A 23,950-nucleotide genomic window follows, 5' to 3' on the forward strand; every position below is an offset into this window, starting at 1 on the left:
ACATAACTGTCTATATTACACTGTTATGTACTGTGTTAGGAACAGGTAGTCAGGTGTGAAAGCACAGCAAAGAGCAGGAAGTATCACAATGAGACAGAGTTGGCCAGGCCTGTCCAAGGGCTCTCAAGGGTAGAGGAAATCTTGGCTGAGCAAGTGTAAGGTCATCCCTACTGTGGTGAGAATCTGTCAAGCATTTTAGCAAAGCAACACTTCTTAAATCCATCATGATGCCATAATCTGGCTTCACATTTTGTTATCTATACAGAGCCAATGTGCTGGTCAGATCAGTCAACTTGACAGTTTAATTCCTCATTGCAAATTAATAGATTGTCACCCTGATTATTATAATTTTGTTTTCCATGTACTTGCCTACTGGGGGATAATAAGGCACTGATTTTCTGATTTGAGCTTTCCATTCGGTTTTAGAGATGTAACTCTCATTGTATTTTAATGGGCTCTAATTGGATTTGTATTAATAGACAGCAGTCATAATGAGCTTGGGTGATACACGTCTACCTCTGAGAGACAATCCCTTTGCAATGCACCATCACAATCAAGTTTAGGAGTCCACTGGGCTAAGAGCCAGGCTCCTGACCGTGGCAAATTCACCAAGGTAAATGCCACCTGCTTCCAATGCCCTGTGTAACCAGCTATAATCTTCAAACTTGAGCATCCAAACTGTATGCAATGATCTACTTTCTTATCTGAGCTCCTGATGCACAATGACCATGCATTAGTCAGATTTTACTTTCAAATGCCCAACTGAGCACCAGGCACATACATAGTTGATATGTAATAAATATTTGATGCACGAATCCATAAACAAATTAATGTGTCCTTCTGTAGAGGAGGTTTTTTTTTTTAACTATAGAAACCAAGAGAAAAAGAAAACAATTCCAGAGAGACTCCAAGAAAAGGACAATTGTGGGCTTAAATATTCTATGGTGGTTCTTTGAAAATACTCAAAGCTTAGCTATTGATATTCCAACATTTTTGGACAGCTTCTTATACAATCTTGCTAGCATGGGTGTACTATATCTCTCTTGCTAACTAACAAGTTACCACAAATTCTGAAGCTTAAAACAGCATGCATTTATTGTCTCACTGTTTCTGTAGGTCAGAAGTCTGGGTACAGCATGACTCTACTTTGGCAATCATGTTATTATGTGACAATTCATTCACCTTTGGGAAGCACTAAAGATTATATTAGTGTTCCAAAAGCATTCCAGATTATTCTGAAACTAGAAAACCAGATTTTATCTGGTTCTATTTCAGACTAGGTTCTTTGAAAGAAGTCTTTATTTTTTTATGTTTATTTAGGGGAGAGGGGGGAGAGAGAGAGAGAGAGAGAGAGAGAGAACGAACACAAGCAGGCAAGGGGCAGAAAGAAGGACAGACAGAATCCCAAGCAGGCTCTGCACTATCAGCGTGGAGCCTGATACAGGGCTCGAACCCACAAACTGGGAGGTCATGATCTGAGCTGAGATCAAGAGTCAGATGCTTAACCAACTGAGCCACCCAGGTGCCCCAAAAGAAGTCTTGACTTAAGTCTATTCACTTTACTCAGAAAAAGACCATGTTTCTGTAGTCCTTCCAGCAAAGTCCTTCTAGCTTTGGTTTAGAGAATATTTTGTGGGGAGAAGTCTACGGCACTAGAAATGTATAAAACTAGAGGTTGCCCCAGGCTTCTACTGAAGCCTCTTCACAACAGGAAAACTTACCTCAAAATTCCGGAGTCAAGCTATGCAATTTGCCAACTCACAATTGAAACAAACGACTGGCCAAATGATGACAGTATAAATTCCTTGAAGGCAAGTCTCCGTCTTTTATAGCTCTGTACCCAAAGTGCCGAGCACGGGGTCTGCCCTACATTTAGCACACCTCGCATCTGATAAATCTGAGTGTTTTGGACAAAGCTAAACACAGCACCAAAGTACACTGCTGCATTTTTTTAAATGACCAATCCCTGGAAGACTTCATGGATTCATAAATTTGGTGGCAAGGAAGAATGGAAAAATTTTTTTTAATGTTTATTCATTTTTGAGAGACAGAGAGGGTCAGAGCATGAGTGGGGAAGGGGCAGAGAGAGAAGGAGACACAGAATCTGAAGCAGGCTCCAGGCTCTGAGCTGACAGCACAGAGCCCGGCACAGGGTTCAAACTCACAAACTGCGAGATCATGACCTGAGCCGAAGTCAGACACTCAACCGACTGAGCCACCCAGGAGCCCCAGAATGAAAAAATTTCTAGAACAATTTCTTTTGTTTCTTTTCCTTCTCCTCTTCCTTCTTCTTGCTTTTAAGGACTACTCACTTAAAAATCGAAAAGGTTATTTTTTCCTTTGTTAGCAAAGATGTAAAACAGAAATATCCCCTTGGCAGTTCAAAAATGGCATGAGAAGAAGGTGAAGCTCAGAATTCAAATAAAAAAAAAAAAACACCCAAAATATCCCAATAAGCCAATGGGATTTCCCATTGCATGCAACCCAGTAAAGATCTTAACAAAGATCTAGGTATACCAACATGGAAACTTTAGAAATTCTACTACTGAGTCCCGTTGGTATAAATTCAACGTCAAACAGGAAGAGCCGGTTTACAGAGCATGAACGAAAAATAGCCTATGACCCGCCTGCAGACACCAAGTCCAGCCTTCTGCCTGAATTAAGTTGGCGAAGGAGACAGACACAGGAAGGGCCCATGAGCTCCAGTTCCCATCATCATTTGCTCTGTCCACATAAATACCACCTGAGCCCTCCTTTGGAAGAGAGGACCAACCTGGGACGCCTTGGTGGCGAAGTTGGTTAAGCATCCAACTCTTGATCTCAGCTCGGGAGTTCAAGCCCTGCGTCGGGCTCTGCGTTGATGGTGCAAGAGCCTGCTTGGGATTCTGTCTCTCCTCTCTGCCCCTCACCCATTTGCGCTCTCTCTTTCTCACTCTCTCAAAATAAATAAATGGACTTAAAAAAAAAAAACAAAGAAACAACCTAAGAATTAGAATATAACATTTGGAAAATACGTTCCACTTGCTAAAAAAGGAACAAGACAGCATGGTTTCCTTCTGCTGGCCCTGGAAACCAGAAAGTCCCATAGGAGTAATGCACATCTAAAAGGTCATTCCATGGGGTTGGTTTGTGCACGTGAGCAGACCCAAGGGGAGGGGAGACCTTTGTGAGATTTGGTTTGTTTTTTAATAAGGAAGATGATTCCCCTTAAAAGCATGATGATCCAATACCTCAGGAAGGTTGTTTTACTCCCTACTAATCACTAGTGTGATTAGTGTCAATAATTCCTGCTAACCAGACAAGCTGGAGCTAAAAGATATCCTCCTCTTCTGCTAAGGTAAAACTCATCTGTTCTCCTTGACCCAGTAGCTTACCCCATACTGCACTGCACCTTTCTTCGGAGGCTTCTGGGACAATCTGCACAAAATGCCTGCACAGCTATTTTGTGGCAAGACTGCTCAGCCACCAGCATGCAGCCTATTGATTTTTGTGAAGACATGCATCTTGCCAAGCAAAGGGAAATAAAGAACAATTAGCTTACTTTGAGATCCCACTGTTTACAAAGAAGATCAAACAAAAGACGACAGGCACCTAGGCCTAGAATACAAAGTGTAGCGCTTCTATTTAACTTCTGATTCTTCTCATGCCTGCCACATGATAGCAAATCGGCATAACTTGAATACCAGAGGACCTGGTTCTGAAATTCCACAACCATCGCTGGGTTCCCAGTGTAGGTGTCCAACTCACCAACAGATGGTGTCCAGCATTTTACCCATTAAACTCTATGGTCTTCACGACCATTTCATAATGAGATTGGACCAGAGAAGATCAGGGAGCAGATTTTCATTCTGCACAGAGATGCTGCCAGCTTTTTGCCTGCAAAGTGACTTTACGGATTAAAAGCCTTTGAAATTATCCCACAAAAACAGAGCGATCAGCAGTATTCTTCAGCCAGTTCTAAAGTGTTTGGAGGAAAAAGGCAGTAATGTAGCCATATGGACACTCTCACTTGAATGATGAAAAATTGAGCACGCAGAAACAGATCACTTAAAATAATTGGTAACCATCTTGTTTGGTAAAAAATACTCTGGTTGCCCTTGGTTTGGCATCAATCATTCACTCAATAATTGTTTACTGAGCACCTGTTATTTGCCGGGCACTCTTCTTTTTAATTTTTTTTTAAATTTTTTAGAGGGAGAGAGAGAGAGAGAGCAAGCAGGGAAAGGGACAGAGAGGGAAAGACAGAATCTTAAGCAGGTTCCACGCTCAGAGTGGATCCTGATGCAGAGCTCGATCCCATGACCATGAGATCATGACCTGAGCCAAAATCAAGAGTTGGACGCTCAACCGAATGAGCCACCCAGGCGCCCCTGCCAAACACTCTTCTAAAGATTCACGGGTGAACAAAAGAAATTCCTGCCCTCATGAAGCTTGTATTTCACTGATTTCTATGCTTCTACCATAAAACATGTACTGGCCTGACTGGGCCTCTCAAGGGAGTGAGAAAGCCACCCGGTAGGCCCATTGAACTGCAAGTAAATGTCCCGCTATATCCTGTTGTCCAAGAAATACATATCGTGGTCTTTTAAAATAAGATGGGTTAATATTTATCACTCTGCAACCTTGGCTTCTCAAGGAGTACAGATTTTTATAATTCAATCTCAGCCACACATCTTTGTTTTATTGAATGTGGCTGTGATCGACAGATTTTATTACTCATCAAAGCATTTTTCAATCAGATTTTGGAAATCTGTTGCTTCCTATTCTGCTGAGAAAACAGAAACAAAAAGAGACCTCGTACAAGTCTTCAAACACATTCACCCGTTACCTGCAGCCTTGCAGTTACTGGGCTGACCCCTTAGTAAGAGATGTCCAGCCAAGCAAGCTGTCTGTGTGGTTCAGGATCCCCCTCCCCTTCCCCAGTTACTCAAGGATGCACTGCTCCCGCAATTCTCCCCTCTTCACTTCCTTCAATCTTCCCACTTTCCTGTGTCATTCCCATTACCACACACATGTGCTAGGATTTTCCCCACTTGAAAAAAATCTCTTGACCCTACATTTTCTCCCAGCTTGTTCCCCACCTGCCTGTCCCCCTTAACACTTATCTCCAATTCCCATTCTCCCGTTTCCCAAAGGCATGTTGCCAGGGTTTGATCCCCATCCACTCCCCCCACAGTGGCAAAGTCACCAAAGACCTCTTCACTGCTCAATAGGATACGCCATTCTCTGTCCTCATTCTACTTGGTCACCACTTGACGTAGTCACTCTTTTTGAGGTCCTTTCTTCACCTGGCTTCCTCCTTCTCCAGGTGTCCTTCTTTCCTCCATAGCTGCCACTTGTCCCGCTCCTCGGCTGGTTCCTCATTTCCCTTCCATCGCCATGCTGTAAACCACAGGACTCGGGCCTTCCACCTCTTCGCTTCCTCATCTATGTCACTCCCGGGCGATTTTATTCAGTCCCATGGCTTTACATACTACCTAGAGTCTCAGGATTCCTGATCTTGTATTTTCTAGTCTGAACTCCAGATGCACCTCTAGTGGCCTACTCTTGCCATCCCCATTTAGATGTTAAATTTAACCACTGAGATCTCAAACTTAAGCTCCAAATTGAACTCCTATCTCCCACCTGAAATCTCCTCCTAAAGTCCTCCCCAGCTCAGTTAATGGCAATTCCACTCTTCTCTTTACTCAGGCCTAAAATCTTGGCATCACCCTACATTTCTCTCTTTCTATCACACCCTGTACCTAACTTATCAACAAATGCTATTGGCTCTACCTTGAAGACAGGTCCAGAATTTGGTCACTTCTCACTGCGTCTGCTGTTACCACCCTGGCCAGGCCACCATCATCACCCAACCAGATCAGGGCACCAGTTACACAAACATGTAGCTCACCGAGCTCCCACTCTATAGCCTGTCTCAACCGTTCCACTGCCCCTAGTAGAAAAGTACACTGAACATGATTCAGATTCTCTCAATGGGTCTGTGGCTGTTATCAACCTTAACTATTACATGACTTTCATGCCCAGTGCCATAAAAAGGTGAAGTACTCTGTTTAGAATGTATGCTTACCCCAGACAGATATATTTTTACGTGGTCTTATAGTTCTTCAGATGCTTGTTGCCATCGGTTGTGATGTGATCTGTGTCTGCAGATCTGTATGACCCTGTATGTGTGCACCTCCTTGAGGCGTATGGCTGAGGGGTGAGCAGAGCCTGTGTTCCAGGCCAAGACACAAGTCCTGGTGGACACGATGTTTGCCCACCTCGAGGAGATGGCACCTTTCCCTTCGCACAAAGACGCCTTCAGCTCATCATGTCCCACACCTATAGAGCTGTCTGTACTTGGGGGAGGGAGCGGGGTTGTGCCTTTTCTAATTGGTCTACTTAGAGCAGCGAGCCTTTTACAATCTGCTTCAAGGCATGAATAGGCCAATCTGCTTCAAGGCATGAATAGGCCGGTGGCAGGCCCGGCTATCTGTGTGTATGGACAGAGGAGTCTCCCCAACACAGAGCTCAACCTGCCGGAAATTACACTGGTTGCTTCCAATTTCTTTATGGGCTGGGAAGCCAGGCAACTTAACTTGCTTGAATTTTGTATCTGAGAAAACATAGAAACAGAATCCTATAAAGAGTCTTACGGAGTTGTTGTAGGATTAAGTGCCTGAAATTTCGGGCATTGATTTTTCTGGCATCCATTTGGCTCTCAAAAGTCCTCTCAACTTTGCATCTGGGTTCTGCTCTGGCCATCTGGATACAGGACTTCCAGAAAAATGGAAGTTTATGCGATTACAATCATACACAAATATAGATGGTCAGAGTGGTTTATGAATCTCTCAGGATGACTATACGAATATTTTTTTCCGGACATGCACATTAGAATGATCCTTTCTACAAAGACAATTTATGTGAACCCTATACGAAAATGTGCTTGCAATCGTTCTGGTCCTAGGCCCTATTCTCGTTTAGTGCTTGTCATGGTCTCTTCACGTTTGAGGTGTCATTCACATGCAGGCTCAGAGAGTGGTCCATTCCTATAACCTCGTTAACTATCACACTATCCCAAGAGACAAGGGAAAAGCCATCTGCTCCCATTTCTTGATGTAGAAAACTGGGGACAGATAAACACATAGGTAACTCATGAAATGTTGGAGCATTTCATGAGGTAGTAGGAACACAAACATATTTAAAAATAGGTACACAGAAACTAAACCTTAAAGACAACCATTCAGTAAAATTCTTGAACAAGCATTTCCCCCCTTAGATGTGTGAGGTTAACGTTAAGAAGAGCAAAGAGCAGCTCAGAGCACATCACAACATACTTCATATTATTTTTGTAAAGATGGCTTCAAAAAAACCTCTTTAAACCTCTATAACCCAACTCTAGGACTTCAAGAATCTTCCGAAGAGGCCCCATGCTGATAATATTTTTAAAACAAGCTTTTCAACTATTGAAGTTGCTTCCTGGGATCCACATTTGCAAGAAACCGGGCCGAAATGGTGGTATGGTACTCTAAGCACTGTTTTACTACAAATAAATAATAAAAATCAGGTACTGGGGCTGCTGAGAGCATCGCTCAGGAGTGGCACACAGCAGACCACACCGATCCAAGGTGATTATGTGCTGAATGTCACTGACATTACCACTCATTTGGGGCTTGTCTCCCAGAGCCACGGTGAAGTGAGCTACAGTTGGATTAATTTTTAGCACAGTTATGATTATCCACCAGTGAAGCATGTGGTGCCATTTCCCAGGGCATTCGAATTCTTCCTCTTAAAGCACAACATTATCTTGTCCTGTTCTATTTATTTTCCTTAAGTGGGTATAACTTGCAGAGCATTAACATGCCAAAACATATGCTTCCCAAGCCTGTTCTCACATCTCACCTTCACTGAGACTTTCAAGGTCAGAGCTATTTGTAGCTCTCCACTTAATTGGACTTAAAATAAAAGACAGCAGAAAACAGCAGATTTGTAACAGTCCTTCAAAATAAGCATCAAAAGCACAGCCTGGCACATCTGAACCTATTTAAATAAATCAGCCTCTTGTTCAGGGCTCCAAAGCTCCATCCACCATGCCACCAGTCACTGTGCAGCTGGAGCAAGCTAGAAGCAAGAAGGAAGATGTTTCCTGAGCCCCTTGGAAACTGCTGGAGCTTTGAAACAATTGTGCATTTTTGTACAAAGCATGATTGCTTGGATAAGTTCTCTTTACTCTCAGAGCGTGCTCATTAATCAGGTTTGTGTAATTACTGTTCATGCTAGGCAATGATGGAGTAGATCGTTACTGTATTGTTATTATTTACTGTATGCTCTCCATACACTTAGAAAGCTTTGTTTAAGATGAAGGTAAATGTTCCTAGAGCCTGGAGTAGGAAGGTTTATACTGGGGGAGGGGGGTTAAACGGGCAGGTCTGGCCCACAACCAAGACGCATAAAGCTAAGCACCAAAGTCCTGAGGACAAAATGAGCAAAGTTCACATCTGGAAGTGAAGGCTTATGGCCCAACTGCTTTCTGACAGGGCTCGTGGATAAAACAAGATATAGGGAAGAGGAACGCATGACAAGAAGCTCTCTTACATAACACAGAGAAGAGTCAGGAGTAGGTAAAGAGGGGTGATGCAGCTAGCAGACAACAAACAAAAATGTTCAAGTAGGTTCACACGTTCCCACGATCTCCATAATCAGGAAGTCTTGGACCCCAAACAAACCTGAATCCTCCTCCAGTCCTTAGCTTCAAGGGGATCAATTTTTTCTCAAGACCAACTCCAGGGGAGAGGCAGCTTTAGGGTCAGACCCAAGGGTCTCAAATCACTCTAGATATAAGCATGCCTAGAACAGCTTGGAAACCCACGGGACCCCAGTCCAGGAGCTGCCCCATATATGGAGCATATTCCTTAATAACCCACACAATAGGAGTATATATTTGCAAATCATATACATAGTAAGGGACTTGTATCCAGAATGTATAAAGAACTCTTACCCTCAACAATAAGGCAAAAACCCAGTTTTAAGATGGGCAAAATATTTGAATAGACATTTCTCCAGAAAAAAAAAAATGTACCAACGGCCGATAAGCACATGAAAAGATGTTCAGCAGCACCATCTTTCAAGGAAATGCAAATCAAAATCAAAAGAAGGTACAATTTCACATCCACTAGGATGGGTATAATCAAAAAGACGTATAATAAATGTTAGCAATGACACGTTGGAACATACATTGCTGGTAGGAATGCAAAACGGTGTGGCCGCTTTGGCAAACAGTTTAGCAGTTCCTGAAAATGTTAAACATAGAGTGAACATATGACCCAGCAATCCCACTCCTACGTATATAGCAAAGAGAACTAGAAACATATATCCACACAAAATGTGTAAGCAAATGCTCATAGCAACATTATTCATAATGGTACCCAAAATGGAAATACTATCAATGTCCATAAGTTGACGGATAAGCAAAACGTAGTACAGCTATACAGGGGGAATATTTGGCCATAAAAAGGCTACAGCATGGGTGAACCCCAAAAACATTATGCTGAGTGAAAGAAATTAGACACAAAAGGCCACATATCGTATGATTCCACTTATATGAAATGTCCAGAACAGACAAATCTATGGCAACAGAAAGTATACTGGTGGCTCCCAGGGGCTGCGGGGAGAGATAAAAAGGGAGTCACTGCTAATAGGTGTAGGGTTTCTTTTTGGGGGTGATGAAGCTATTCTAAAATTAGATACCGGTGATGGTTTTACAATTCCGTGAATATACTGAAAACCACCAAATTGGACACTTAGGGCAAATTCTACGGTAAATAAATTGTATCTCAAAAAAGCTTAATAAAGTCATAGCTGGAGTGATCTGACTTTTAGAACTGGCGGCCCTTACCTGCCCTGTCCTGATACCCACACCTGCAACCTGAAAGGACTGGAGAATTTCTAATGATGCTTATATTTTTAAGTTTGAAATCTGTTGTCTGCCACTGGACTTTCAAACATAAGCCATTACGTGTTAGGATTTTTTTCAGACCTGGACTTTCTCTCATGAACACTCACCACCACCATTATCAACATCTCAAAGGGTATCAAGTGCCCTTTGCACTTTTACCTATGAGCCAGACAATGAATACTGCAAATGAGGTTGGTTAGTCCCTGAGCCCAGGGCAGTGACGGAATCGAAGACAGAAAACACAGATGCCGACAAAGCAACGTAAGGTAGAGCCATGACGGGATGGAGACATGACAAGCTAAGATTAAATATTGATGATGCACATAAGAAGAGAGTAAATGCATTTATAGGGCAGTGACGGGAGGGCTCAGGAGAATTTTACAGCTGAGTGAGGTTCTGTCTCATAGACAGGGAAACTGCTTCTCTCTTAATCCTCTGCAAGAACAGAGGGAAAGCAGGTTCAAGTCCGAACACTGAGGATTTGACTATTAGTTAGGGATTAGTTGGGGCAACTGCACCTTCATATGACGGCATGGGAGGTATGGCAAAGAGAGCCTAGGAAGCAAGGCGAGGTCCTGAACTGACAGAAAGAAAACACCAGGAGGTTAGAGACACAGGACTTAGAGACGGCAAGCTAATAGAGCAGGGAAGGGACTCAAGAGGAAAGGAGACCAGGAGCGGACTGCATCTTTGGGTAGGCAGCTGGGACCGTATTCTGCTAAGCACTTTACCTGTGCCACCTCATCAAAATTCACAGCCTCTCTAGGATGAAAATTCTATTATTTTCCTGAATTTACAGATAAGAAATGTTAACCCCAGAGAGGTTACGTAACTTGCCCAAGATCATACTGCTAGGAGGGACACACTCCATCCCTGGCTTAAATAATAATTCTATTGTGTTAAACCTTAACTATCGTACATCCTCTCAGAAAACAAAATCACAAGTTGCTGGAAAACACCAATACTCAGGGCCTACCACAGGTCTAAAATAACAGAAGTCGTTCAACATGTATTTAACTGTTATCAGGTGACATGGAAAAATAAAACCAACTTGAGCCTACTTGAGAGGTGAGGGCAACAGATGACAGGTTTAAGTGGGAGGAATAGGGCTGCTAAAGGTGAAACCTGTATTTCTACCAGCAACCTGTCTGCCCAGCTCAATGTCCATCAAACAGTAAAAGAGAAAGTTACAGTGCACCAGCAACTTGGCCCTTTCCAGGAAGGTCCTACAGAAGGGTAAAGAAGCCCTCACAACACCTCCAAAGGAACTAATCCCCTTTAATTGGGTTCCTTAATTGGAAAAACTTAAAAAAAAAAAAAAAAAAGGAAAAGCACTTCGAAGGAGGCAAGTTCAGGGCTTCATTATCTGACCACCTCTTCTATTGGCCAGTCCTTAATTACAGGCACATACTTGTTTCTTTCCCATTAACAGAGAAGCAGTTATAAGAGATGGTGGGGACCTGGGAAATAAGCTAGTCTCTTTACTGTCAAAAAGGTGATGCTTGGGGCAAAGTGCCAGGACCAGGGTTAGACCACCACTGTGTGGGATGAAAAGGACATCATCTCTCCAGGCTTGGTACCTGCCAATGCAGATTCTGGGTGCATCGTTTAAAGCTGGAAGCATGGTATTACTATGGTCTGATGCCCACACCCTTTCCAACCCCACCAGTTTTTACCAGCACGAGAACCATGTCTGCATCATTTGGTTTACAAATCCAGCCTCTGAAAAAAAGGAAACCAACCTAATTGAAATGCAGCTTTGGTCTTCTCGCCAAGGTTCTGTTTTCCCCTGATTTCATCTCCCTGTTTCATCCGCATTTCTTTTCCACTCGATGACAAGCTCATTTGAGAAACAAGGATGAGTTGAGGCTCAGGGAGCCTCATATCATGCTTTGATCTGCACCTTCCTTACCCTGCAATCAGTCTATGTCAGAGCCCGAGAGCAAGACATAGCTTGGTATGTGCTCACATCTTAGGACTCCGCAGAACTCTGCATTGCTCAGAGGGTCAGTTACCCAACTGGACACAGACAGTGTGCGTGCTTGGGAGGAAGCTGAGACAACATACGGATCCAGCTCTAAATGGCTGAAACAGTCTCAATCATGAAAATCAGCATGCATTGGGGCCTCTGGGTGGCTCATTCCGTTAAGCATCTGACTCTTGGTTTCAGCTCAGGTCATGATCTCACATTTTGTAAGACCAACCCCTGTGGAGGACTCTGCACTGACAGCACAGAGCCTGCTTGGGATTTTCTCTCCCTCTCTCTCTACTCCTCCCCCACTTGCGTGTATGCTCTCTGAGAAAGAAAGAAAGAAAGAAAGAAAGAAAGAAAGAAAGAAAGAAAGAAAGAAAGAAAAAGAGAGAGGAGGGAGGGAGGAAGGAAGGAAGGAGAAAGAAAGAAAGAAAGAAAGAAAGAAAGAAAGAAAGAAAGAAAGAAAGAAAGAAAAAGAGAGAAAGAAAGAGAGAGAGAGGGAGGGAGGGAGGGAGGGAGGGAGGGAGGGAGGGAGGGAGGGAGGGAGGAAGGAAGGAAGGAGGAAGGAGAAAGAAGCAAAAGAAAGAAAATCAGCATGGATTTACATGCACATAATGGTCCCTGTGGATCCATGACTCTGAAACTCTAAATAGTCAATTATAAAAAGAAGAATTAGAGGATCACCACCAGCCAAAAGGGCACCTTGGTTGAATGGACAAAAGGCACCTCTTCCTCTGGGCAGCCACAGTCCCACACCAAAGCACACAGCTTGTTCAGGAGAGTGATACCTGAATTTCTGTCCCTATTCATCCCCTTGATCAGAAAGATGCCCTCGTGCAGTAAAATAGCACAGCTTTGCAGGGCAGCCCTGCTAAGAGGAAAAGGAGAAAAAAGAAATTTCTTAACATGATTCTATTTTTTAATCTCAGGTCACAACCCATTGGTGGGTTATGAAATTATTTTAGAGGGTTGCTATTTTTGACAGCATAGAAAACTCAAGAATAGGAAGTGCATCACACTTAGATTTTTATAAGTCTATATAAACACACACAGGGGTGCCTGTGTGGCTCAGTCGGTTAAGCACCTGACTTCAGTTCGGGTCACGATCTCGTGGTTCAGAGTTTGAGCCCCGTGTCAGGCTCTGTGCTGACAGCTCAGAGTCTGCAGCCTGCTTTGGATTCTGCATCTCCGTCTCTCTCTGTCCTCCCCACTTGTGCTCTGCCTCTCTCTGTCTCAAAAATAAATAAACATTAAAAAAATTTAATAAAAAATAAACATGCACATATGTACGTGTGCATGCATGCATTGCATAACATAGTGGGTCAGAATGTAAAATATATTTCTTGGTGGGAGTCATGGTAAAAATATTTGAAAGTCACTGACTCAAGAGAGTCTAATACGAAATGTGAATCTAATTTGGAGGTTTGCTTTGTCTTTAATCCCAACTGTCCAGTGAAAAGCACTAGGAGGACGACCAGGCATTTAGGAGTCAGACCCAAGTTCAAATGCAATTTAATACCACTAAATCGGGACCTCAGGCAATCACTTATGTTTTCTGACCCTCTGGTTCTTGACGTGCAGGTAAAGATGATCTCGATTTCAGAGTGTTGATGTAGTAAGGGCCTGGTATTAAGCACATGCCCACTTTTCAGACCTCTCTCTTCTCTCGGCTGTGGAGAGACCAGCATTCTAGGGATGCACATGTAGCTGCCAAGGTAGGTTTTCCCTGCCAGAAGCCACAAATGCTGAGCAGGTCGAGAATCCTGCAGTAAACTTCAAACAACTTTCTCCCATGCAAGTTATTCTCCTGTCTGGAAGAGCTACCTCTCACAACATGCTCAAGCGAAAATTACTGCTTGGCTGAGCCAGTAAATCATTTGTGTGAAAATGCTGCAGCTAAGCCCATTTAGAAACACACTTTGGTGACACGGGTACGGTTAGAATCTGGTCTTCTGTTTTAGGTAAATGTACTAGGTTATTACTTTGACACAGTTAGAGTACTCCACATAGTATATACTAGAGCTTTCAAGGACAGAAATGACAAGCTGGAAGCAATCTTTTAGGTCATCTAGGTCAAGTCTCCCATTTTCCAGATGAAAAAATGGAGGTCTTAGGCGGTACAGGATCCCCCAAGGTCACATGGTCAGGGGCACATTCCAATCCTGGGAACCTCATCTCCCAACTCCTGAGCCCCAATGCCGCTTTCTTCAAAATAATTCATTTTTTTTTTTTATGGGGCGCCTGGGTGGCGCAGTTGGTTAAGCGTCCAACTTCAGCCAGGTCACGATCTCGCGGTCCATGAGTTCAAGCCCCGCGTCAGGCTCTGGGCTGATGGCTCAGAGCCTGGAGCCTGTTTCCGATTCTGTGTCTCCCTCTCTCTCTGCCCCTCCCCCGTTCATGCTCTGTCTCTCTCTGTCCCAAAAATAAATAAACGTTGAAAAAAAAATTAAAAAAAAAAAAGAATTTAAAAACAAAATAATTCATTTTTTTTTTTAAACAAAAAACACAAAAACCTCCTGGCTTTAGTTAGGTGTGGAAATTGTAGAGAGGGAGGAAATCTAATGTTAGTGATTCTCAACATATACTTGTAAGACCTTTGAGACATCACAGAAAACTAAAAATGACATGAAGGACACCAGCAAACTGGCAACTTACTAAAAAAAATTAATTCTTGGGGCTCCTGGGTGGCTCCATCCGTTAAGCGTCTGACTCTTGATTTGGGCTCAGGTTGTGATCTCATGGTTTGTGAGATAGAGTCCCTGCACTGGGTTGGCTCTATGCTAACAGCATGGCGTTGGCCTCGGATTCTCTCTCCCTCTCTCTCTACTTCTCTCCTGCTCACATGTGCATGTGTGCGCGCTCTCTCTCAAAATAAGTATTTTAAAAAAAAATTCTAGGGGCACCTGGGTGGCTCAGTCAGTTGAGCGTCTGACTTCAGCTCAGGTCATGATCTCGCAGTTTTGTGACTCCAAGCCCTGCATCAGGTTCAGAGCCTGGATCCTGCTTCTATGTCTCCCTCTCTCTCTGCTCCCCTCCCACTCATGCTCTCTATTCCTCTCTCAAAAATAAGTAAACATTAAAAAGTTATTCTTTAAAAAAATTCTAAAGGTATTTTTGAAAATTAAAAAAAAAATTAATTCTCAGTCTTTTCAAGACTCAACCTCCCAATTAATCAAAAAAACACAAATTAAAAACAACGCAATATTGTTTCACTGTGAAAACACTAAAAATTATAATACCAAAACATTACCAAGTATGTCGCAATGTAGACAAACCTTTAAAAAGCTCATAAACTTTGAGGTCTGACTTCAGCTCAGGTCATAACCTCACGGTTGTGGTTTTTTTTTTTTTTTAACATTTTTTATTTATTTTTGAGACAGAGAGAGACAGAGCATGAATGGGGGAGGGTCAGAGAAAGAGGGAGACACAGAATCTGAAACAGGCTCCAGGCTCTGAGCTGTCAGCACAGAGCCTGACACGGGGCTTGAACTCACAAACCGTGAGATCATGACCTGAGCCGAAGTCGGACGCCCAACCGACTGAGCCACCCAGGCGCCCCACGGTCGTGGGTTTGAATCCTGCATTGGGCTCTGTGCTGACAGCTTAGAGCCTAGAACCTGCTTCAAATTCTGTGTCACCCGCTCCTTCTGCCCTCCCTTGTTCATGCTCTGTCTCTCTCAAAAAATAAACATTAAAAAAACAAAAAGCTCATAAACTTTGATCCAGAATTTCTGCTTCTATGAAATCAGAAATTTGTAGTACTATTTGTTGTAGCATTTTTTATAGTAGTGATATATTTGCAATAATTTAGATATGAAAACAACTTTCCATTTTACAATAATACTAAACAATCAATTACATTTAATGACATGAGGAAATGCACATAAAAAGTGAAGTTAAGGGGCGCCTGGGTGGCGCAGTCGGTTAAGCGTCCGACTTCAGCCAGGTCACGATCTCGCGTTCCGGGAGTTCGAGCCCCGCGTCAGGCTCTGGGCTGATGGCTCAGAGCCTGGAGCCTGTTTCCGATTCTGTGTCTCCCTCTCTCTCTGCCCCTCCCCCATTCATGCTCTGTCTCTCTCTGTCCCAAAAATAAATAAACGTTGGAAAAAAAAAAAAAAAGTGAAGTTAAAAAAAACCATTATATACCCAATGTAAGCTTAAAGTTATGTATATCGAATATCATTCCAATTTATTTTAGTACTTAAATATATGTGAATATGCATGTGTGTATATGTGTGCATGTGAGAAAAGTCTGGAAGAACACACGCAAACATGTGCAGAGTTATTTTTGGACGGTGCAATGGAGAGTTTATAGGCTATTTTAAATTTCTTATATTTTGATGTGTTTTTATAATCCTGTACAATAAATATATTACTTTCTATATTTGGTAAAAAATATTATTAAAAACAGGGAGGGGGACAGACAAAACATAAAAGACTCTTAAATACGGAGAACAAACAGAGGGTTTCTGGAGGGGTTGTGGGAGGGGGGGATGGGCTAAATGGGTAAGGGGCATTAAGGAATCTACTCCTGAAATCATTGTTGCACTATATGTTAACTAACTTAGATGTAAATTTAAAAAATTAAATTAAATTTTAAAAAGAACATTAAAAATATATTATTTAAAAGGCAAATTTAGGGGCGCCTGGGTGGCGCAGTCGGTTGAGCGTCCGACTTCAGCCAGGACACGATCTCGCGGTCCGGGAGTTCGAGCCCCGCATCAGGCTCTGGGCTGATGGCTCGGAGCCTGGAGCCTGTTTCCGATTCTGTGTCTCCCTATCTCTCTGCCCCTCTCCCGTTCAAGCTCTGTCTCTCTCTGTCCCAAAAATAAATAAACGTTGAAAAAAAAAATTTTAAATAAATAAATAAATAAATAAAAGGCAAATTTACCGTGGCCCCATATAACTCTCTGTTAAAATTGCCTCCTAGATTTGACTCAAAATTTGCCAATGGTAGGATTTTTGTTGACGAAAATTATAGTAGTGATATATTTGCAATAATTTAGATATGAAAACATACTATTATAATGGTTAGGCTGCATGAAACACTCTGAGAGTACTCAATTAAAATTTTGTATCCATATCTCTTGTTACATGCATTATCTTTTGACAAACCCACAGTCTGAAACATATTTTTCTGGCAATACACTGGACTTAATAGTCAGAGAAACCGTTCTCAGTATATCATACCCCAAAAGGTTGCATATTATATATTTTAATATATTTTTAAATTACCTACTTATCCTAGTGAGGAATCAGGGATTTCTTAGAACCAAGAACATCAAGTAAGCACAAATCCAGAGGAGTCTGTATTGCTTTGCTCTTAAAGTACCTGCCATTCCCCAGTGGCTAAAGACTAGATTTTTAGAAGCTACAAACAAAGGCCTAGTAAGGAGGAAGTAATTCAGAGACCTCACCTCCCAATAAGCTAGGAATGCTGAAGGGGTGGCATTCCTAGTGGCTGAATAAAAGGAAAGGAAGAAAAAAAAACCCTGCCTAGCAAGGGGAAAGAGTAGGATATGCCTATTTTGGTCTTGGTTTTGAGTGATATTGAAAAAAGAGAAAGAGAGAAGAGTCTCCCTTAAGAATTTCTACCACTGGCTCACTCACATGGGTTTGGAGTCTGAATTCACACTACCTGGGTAGGAAAAAGTCAAACACTTAGGTTAGAATGGTTCCAAGTTGGTCGTGCTATCAGGCACTTGTTCCTCTCTAGAGGAACAGACTTAAAACCTAGGTCTCAATGACTTCCCAAGGGTAAAGCCCCAAGGAATAGGAGTTCACAGTTGTTTTTTTTTTTAACATGTATATTTATTTTTGAGAGACAGAGTACAAGTGGGGGAGGGGCAGAGAGAGAGGGAGAGAGAGAATCCCAAGCAGGCTCTACACTGACAGCAGTGAGCCCGATATGGGGCTCAAACTCACAAACCGGGAGATAATCACCTGTGCCAAAGTTAGATGCTCAACCAACTGAGCCACCCAGGCACCCCTCAAAGATTTTTTTAAAAAATCACTAAATATATAAGAAAGCAACTCCACATGGTCAAGAATCAATAACACAGCAAAATCAAACCTACAAGGATATGGTCACTAGGAATATCAATTATGAAATATAAATGTATTTAACATTTCTAAAGAATAAAAGAAGTCACTGAATGATTAAGTACTAGAAATAATGAAAGTCAACCTGACAGATATGAAAGAGCCACAGAAAACTTCTAGAAATAAAAAATATAATAATTGATATTAGAAACTCAATGGACGAGGGGTACTTGGGTGGCTTATTTGGTTAAATGTCTGACTCTTGATTTCTGCTCATGTCATGATCTCACAGTCATTAGATTGAGCCCTGCATCAGGCTCTGTGCTAGTCATGGGACCTGCTTAGGATTCTCTCTCCCACTCTCTCTGCCCCTCATCAGCTCACATGTGTGCATGCACATGCACGCACTCTGCCTCTCTCTCTCTCTCTCAAAAAAAAAAAAACAAACCCTTAATGGATGAGCTTTATAGCAGATTAGACAAAACTGAAGAGAAAACTAGAAACTAGGAGGTTGATGTAAAGGAATGAGCTGAATGAGGAACAGAGATAAAAAAGAGGAGTAGTTATAAGACATGGCAAACAGGTTGAGATGGTATATCTATTTAATCAGAATTCTAGAAGATTGTAGGAAGAACGAAGGAGGTAAAGTCGAAACTGTTCCCAAATTCAGGAAGTCTAGTGAATAACAAATAGGGGATAAGTAAGTGAGAAAACAAGACCTGACATAGAATAAGGAAAAGGCTGAACATCAAAAACAAAGAGAAAACCTTAAACATGGTCGAAAAGAAAAGACAGATTTCTTAGAAAGAAGCAACATTTACACTGACAGCTTTTTGTTTCTTTTTCAACAGCAAAAATGGAAGTCAGATTGGCAGCCAGGTGGCTTGGTTGGTTAAGTGTCTGACTCTTGGTATGAGCTCCAGTCATGGTCTCACCGTTCATGAGATTGAGCCCGAGTCAGGCTCTGTGCTGACAACTTAGAGCCTGCTTGGGATTCTCTCTCTTCCCCTGGTCCCTACTCTCTCTCTCTCTCTCTCTCTCTCTCTCTCTCTCTCTCTCTCTCAAAATAAAGAAGTAAACATTTTTTAAAAAAATGGAAGTCAGAGACAGTAGAATATTATTTTCAAAGTAAGATGAGAAAATAATTTCCCACCCACACTATCTTTCAGGATTAAAAGTGAAATAAATCTGTAAGCAAATTTAAAAAAAGAGCATTTACTATTTAAGTAGATTCTTGCAAAGGAACTTATAAAGAATGTAAGTCAGTAGAGGAAAAAACTCATAGCAAAAAGGTCTGAACTGAGAAGAAGAATGAGGAGGGAAGGGGCACCTGGGTGGCTCAGTCAGTTGAGCATCCACCTTCAGCTCAGGTCATGATCTCGCAGTTTGTGGGTTTGAGCCCTGCATCAGGTTCTGTGATGACAGCTCGGAGCCTGGAGCCTGCTTTGTTTTCTGTGTCTCCACCCCCCCCTCTGTTCCTCTCCCACTTGCACTCTGTCTCTCTCAAAAATAAATAAAGGTTAAAAAAAAAGAATAAGGAGGGAAAAAGCTGGTAAAAACATGGATAAACCTAAAAACATTGATGGTATAATGACAATATCTAATTTGTAGGGGTTAAAAAGTGGTTATACCTCCATAAAGCTGTTATAAAACATAAAGATAGATCTTATTAAATCATGGACTGTGAATCACATACACATTAAAATTCATAGGCAACACTAAAAAAATAGAAATGGAGTATATAAATTCCAAACAATTAAAGGGAAAGAACTTAGGAAAAAAATTCAATGCCCCTTCTCCAAAAAAGGTGAGAAAAAATTATAAAAAGAAACAGATCAGAATAAATACAAAGTATAAAGTAACATAATAGAGAAGAATCCAAATGGTACAGTAATCACAATCTATGTAAATAAACTAAATTTTCCAGTTAAAAGATAATGATTGTCAAACTAATTAAATAAAATATAGCTATATTCAGTTTACTAGAGACTTATTTAAAACAAAAGAAGGTTGGAAATGAAAGAATGGAAAAACAAAAACAGTCAAATCCCCACTAAAGATGTACAGGCCTCCTCAACAACAAAAGAAGAGCTTAACATAACAATCCCATTCCTTGTTAATGTTCAAATACAAATTATCTGGTTTTACCAAAAAGAGAGAGACAGGCAGAAAAGGAAAGAAAAGGAGAGGAGAGGTGGTGGGAGGTGGGAGGAGAAAGGGACAAAGGAGGAAGGGAGGAAGGAAAGGAAGTGGTGGTAAATCCTTGCTCTCAACACAAACTTTAGGTCTTCTCTTGCTGAAGAAATCACAGCAGCAAGTATGAAAAGCCAAAGGCAATCTGAATTCTATGCACTAAAATCTGCTGAGCTTTCTGGGTGTGTTGAAATGCCTGTTCACTCTCTGAATCACATGCAGTCACTGAAGGGTTTGCTTTTTATATAAGTAGAAGGAAACAAAACAAGGAAAAAAGCACCATGCTGTATCCCCAGATAAACATACTACATCCACAGACATCTAAGCCAATTAAGAATTTTAATGCCTAAATTTTCTTTCTTGTGAGAAGAACAGAGAGTTTCCAAGTCTACCAAGTAATACTATCCTATTATTTATTATAAGGATGATCTTACCTTTCCTTCCTTAAAGTTTGCACATTAATTTTACTAACTTATTTACGAGGTGTGGAGGGGAAACAAAGGTTGAATATATAACATCTTCTGTGCTGTAAGTAAGCTTGGACCTACACATTTGTATTGATAAAACTATTCATGTTTTAGCACCTTAAAAGAAATACTTCACCTTGTGAGGAAGATTTATAATATGGTTTCAATTCCCTTTTTCTCATGAACATTAATAACAACTGGAACTGTAAAAACTCTATTTACAAACCACTTTTCAGGATCAAAGCACACCTAAATTACTAAATAGCCTACTCTTCAACTATCCAGCTTTAAGCATCTTTATTTAGACCATTCCCTTCATTAGAACTGGGCTGAGTTGCTGTCAGATTATAATGCCAAGTCTAAGAAGAAGCTAAGTACCATGGACAGCTGCTTTCTAGGCCAATGACAGCCTAGCACCAGAACAGATCAAGGGACCTCAGCAGCCAGGCCAGGAGCACAGCAAAATGCTCTGGATGCCCTGAGACTCCACTGCTTTACATCTTGCAGGAATCAAAGTCATTCCTGACCAGCTATGGAGTGTTTTTTAGAAGAGAGTCCTAATCATTTATAAATAAGAGTACCTTTAACACAAAAATCTCTGCTAAGCAGAGATAACCCCATAACGGCCTACTTATTTCAAGCAAAATCCCACAACAAAATTTCAGGACAATAAACAAATTTGGAGATTTTCTTGGAGTTTATGATAATACCTGACCTGCATTGTTCACCATATGTAAGCTACGGCTTACAAATATCACACTATGACAAATATTATACGCCCCTAAGGGAGACAATGACCTGCGTGAATGCCAGTCTTCAAAAATGTCAAATTCTTAAATTTAAAATAATTTATGGGGCTCAGTAGGTTAAGCATCCGACTCTTGATTTCGGCTCAGGTCATGATCTCATGGTTCCTGGGTTCAAGTCCCACATAGGGCTCTGCACTGGGATTCTGCTTGGGATTCTCTTTCTCCCTCTCTCTCTCTGCCCCCCACCCCAAATAAATAAATAAACATTAAAAAGTACCTTATTTTGATTCACTTTTAAGAACAGAAAGCAAAAGGAAAGGAACTAACATTTAATGAACAACCCACATCTGCCAAGGACTCTGTTAGCTGCTTAGCATTCATTTCTTCATTTAATAATTTTCCCAATTTCATGAAGTAGGCACTGTTATTTTCATGTCCAATTTAGGAAACTGAGGCTAAGAGAGTTAATGTAACTTCTCTAAGATCACAGGGCTGATTACACACTGGGGTCAAAACCTTTTTTTTTTCTCTGATTCAATGCCCCAGGTCTATTTACCCTGTCATAATACTACACAAGTTTTTAAAAAAGGATAACATTATCCCTAAAGGAAATAATAGTAATAACAAATTAAAAAAACCACACACAGGGTGTAAAAATTAAATGAGATGAGAAACTATTACTGTCACTATGAAAAAATATGCCAGTTCACATTTTTCCATGCTTCACAGTTGCCTCCATGGCACACATTATCAATAATGGAACCAAATTAGGATTTGAACAACATTCCAATGGTAGGATATAAATCAAAACTTCAACTTGTCTATGAAACAAGTAGTTTCCAAAACAGTTTAACACAAAGAACCCAGCAGAGTTGATTTTTTAGCCAGAAGCACTGATGATTTGTACAAGAATATCTAAAATATGTTTCCTCTAGTTTCTCAAACTCCCCTGCTCGATAATTGTACAAATAAGACCATGAACACATGCTCACTATTTTGCTTCCTAAATTCTTGTACATCACATTCCTTTCTATGAAGACCTCATTGGAATTACGTTTGGTTTAGCATCTCTTTTCTGAGTGTTCTGATGTTATCAGAAGCACTGACTTCTGTAGGATAGTTGGGATATGCAGTCAGAAAACAACTCTGCAAAAAGAAAACTAGATAACCACACTCAAGGACTCATCCTTCTTTGGGACACGTTATGTTCAATGCTTGGGCAGCAAAGCCTCCATAACATTCTGAAATCAGGCACAGGACACAGACCAACTGCTGAAAAAAAAATCCAACAATACTTCCAAAGTGAAATTGGCAAAGTGAAATTTCCAGAAGGAAATCACACATCAATACACACTGTTCCACCTAAACATGTGTTCTAGCATTTTTGAGGAACACCAAACAAGACATAGCTATGTTTAAAGAAAAATCCTATTCCCATGATAATTTATAGTTCAATTTAGTTACTGAATGCCAAAAGAAGTAATAGTGATTAAAAGGAATAAATTAAAGGTATATAGTGCAAAAAGGGGATACACGAACACATTTTGGGGGGAAATCAGAAACAGGAGAAATAGACATGAACATAATCTGCTTTCTTTTAAAAAATGCACAAGATTAAGAATAGCACAAAATTACGGATTTGAATAACAACTGTTAAGGAATGTCAGCCTAAGTTGCTGAATTTTAAATATCATAAAGATGACAAGACAGTCACCTACTATAGTAGGTAAAGATACTGCCAGAGCTACTTTAATGAGTGGTTTACAATAGATTAAATACTGCCTGTAAGCTGTATTTAAAAAGTTATTCCCAAATGCAGAGAACCAGCTCCTCCTCCAATCAGAATACAAAATCCCCCTGCGATCTTTAATACACTACTAGATTGCTCTGCAAGTGCAAGTTCCTTTTTCATAAATGTTGTCAATATAACCTTCAGCAGAATCTGTGATTAAGTTAATGAAGTTCCACTGTTGTGTAACAAAACACAAATCTACCGAGCCCTCGAAAAGACTTTTTACCCTTGATGTGCCCAGGATATTTATAAGACACCAAATCATTTCCTTGCCTCTAAAAAATATGCCTTTCCCTTGGCAATTGTTCAGTACTCTAACTGGAATAAACACATAGATTATTAATGCAAACTGCTCAAATGAGCAGTCCGGCTTGAGAGATCATCCTTTGGCTACAAAATTAGAGCAGGGAGAGGGGTCCAATGATGCCCTCAAGGATATGTACTCAGTTCTCACATCTGAATGCTTACTTGCCATGTCTACTGCTGAATGTTTTTTTTTCTTTTACTACAGTTGCTAACAAACAACCATACACTGAGTGAAATGTCAGAAAAATACAGTAGAAAACATTTTTCTTTTACATGTAATACACAGGAACATGAATAGTGGTTTTTTGTTTGTTTGTTTTTGTTTTTGTTTTTTACTGCACTTTGCTTAAATGTCTGGCTGCTACAGAACATGATGGATGGTCATCGAACCTGAACATAAAGGAATTATATCAAATGAATATTTTTTTCATTTGGGACAAAATATCTCACCCTCCAGTCAACATCTGTTTTTTGCATACACGAGAATTTCCC

General features: G+C 41.0%; 1 protein-coding gene across 3 annotated transcripts in view; it reads right to left on the reverse strand.

Moving 5' to 3' along the window:
• Positions 1–23,950, reverse strand: part of SLC24A2 (solute carrier family 24 member 2) — a 246,277-nt gene that overhangs the window by 218,387 nt on the left and 3,940 nt on the right. The gene's annotated exons all lie outside the window — the stretch shown is intronic.

Source organism: Prionailurus bengalensis, chromosome D4 (genome assembly GCF_016509475.1).
Source record: "Prionailurus bengalensis isolate Pbe53 chromosome D4, Fcat_Pben_1.1_paternal_pri, whole genome shotgun sequence".
NCBI lineage: Eukaryota > Metazoa > Chordata > Mammalia > Carnivora > Felidae > Prionailurus > Prionailurus bengalensis.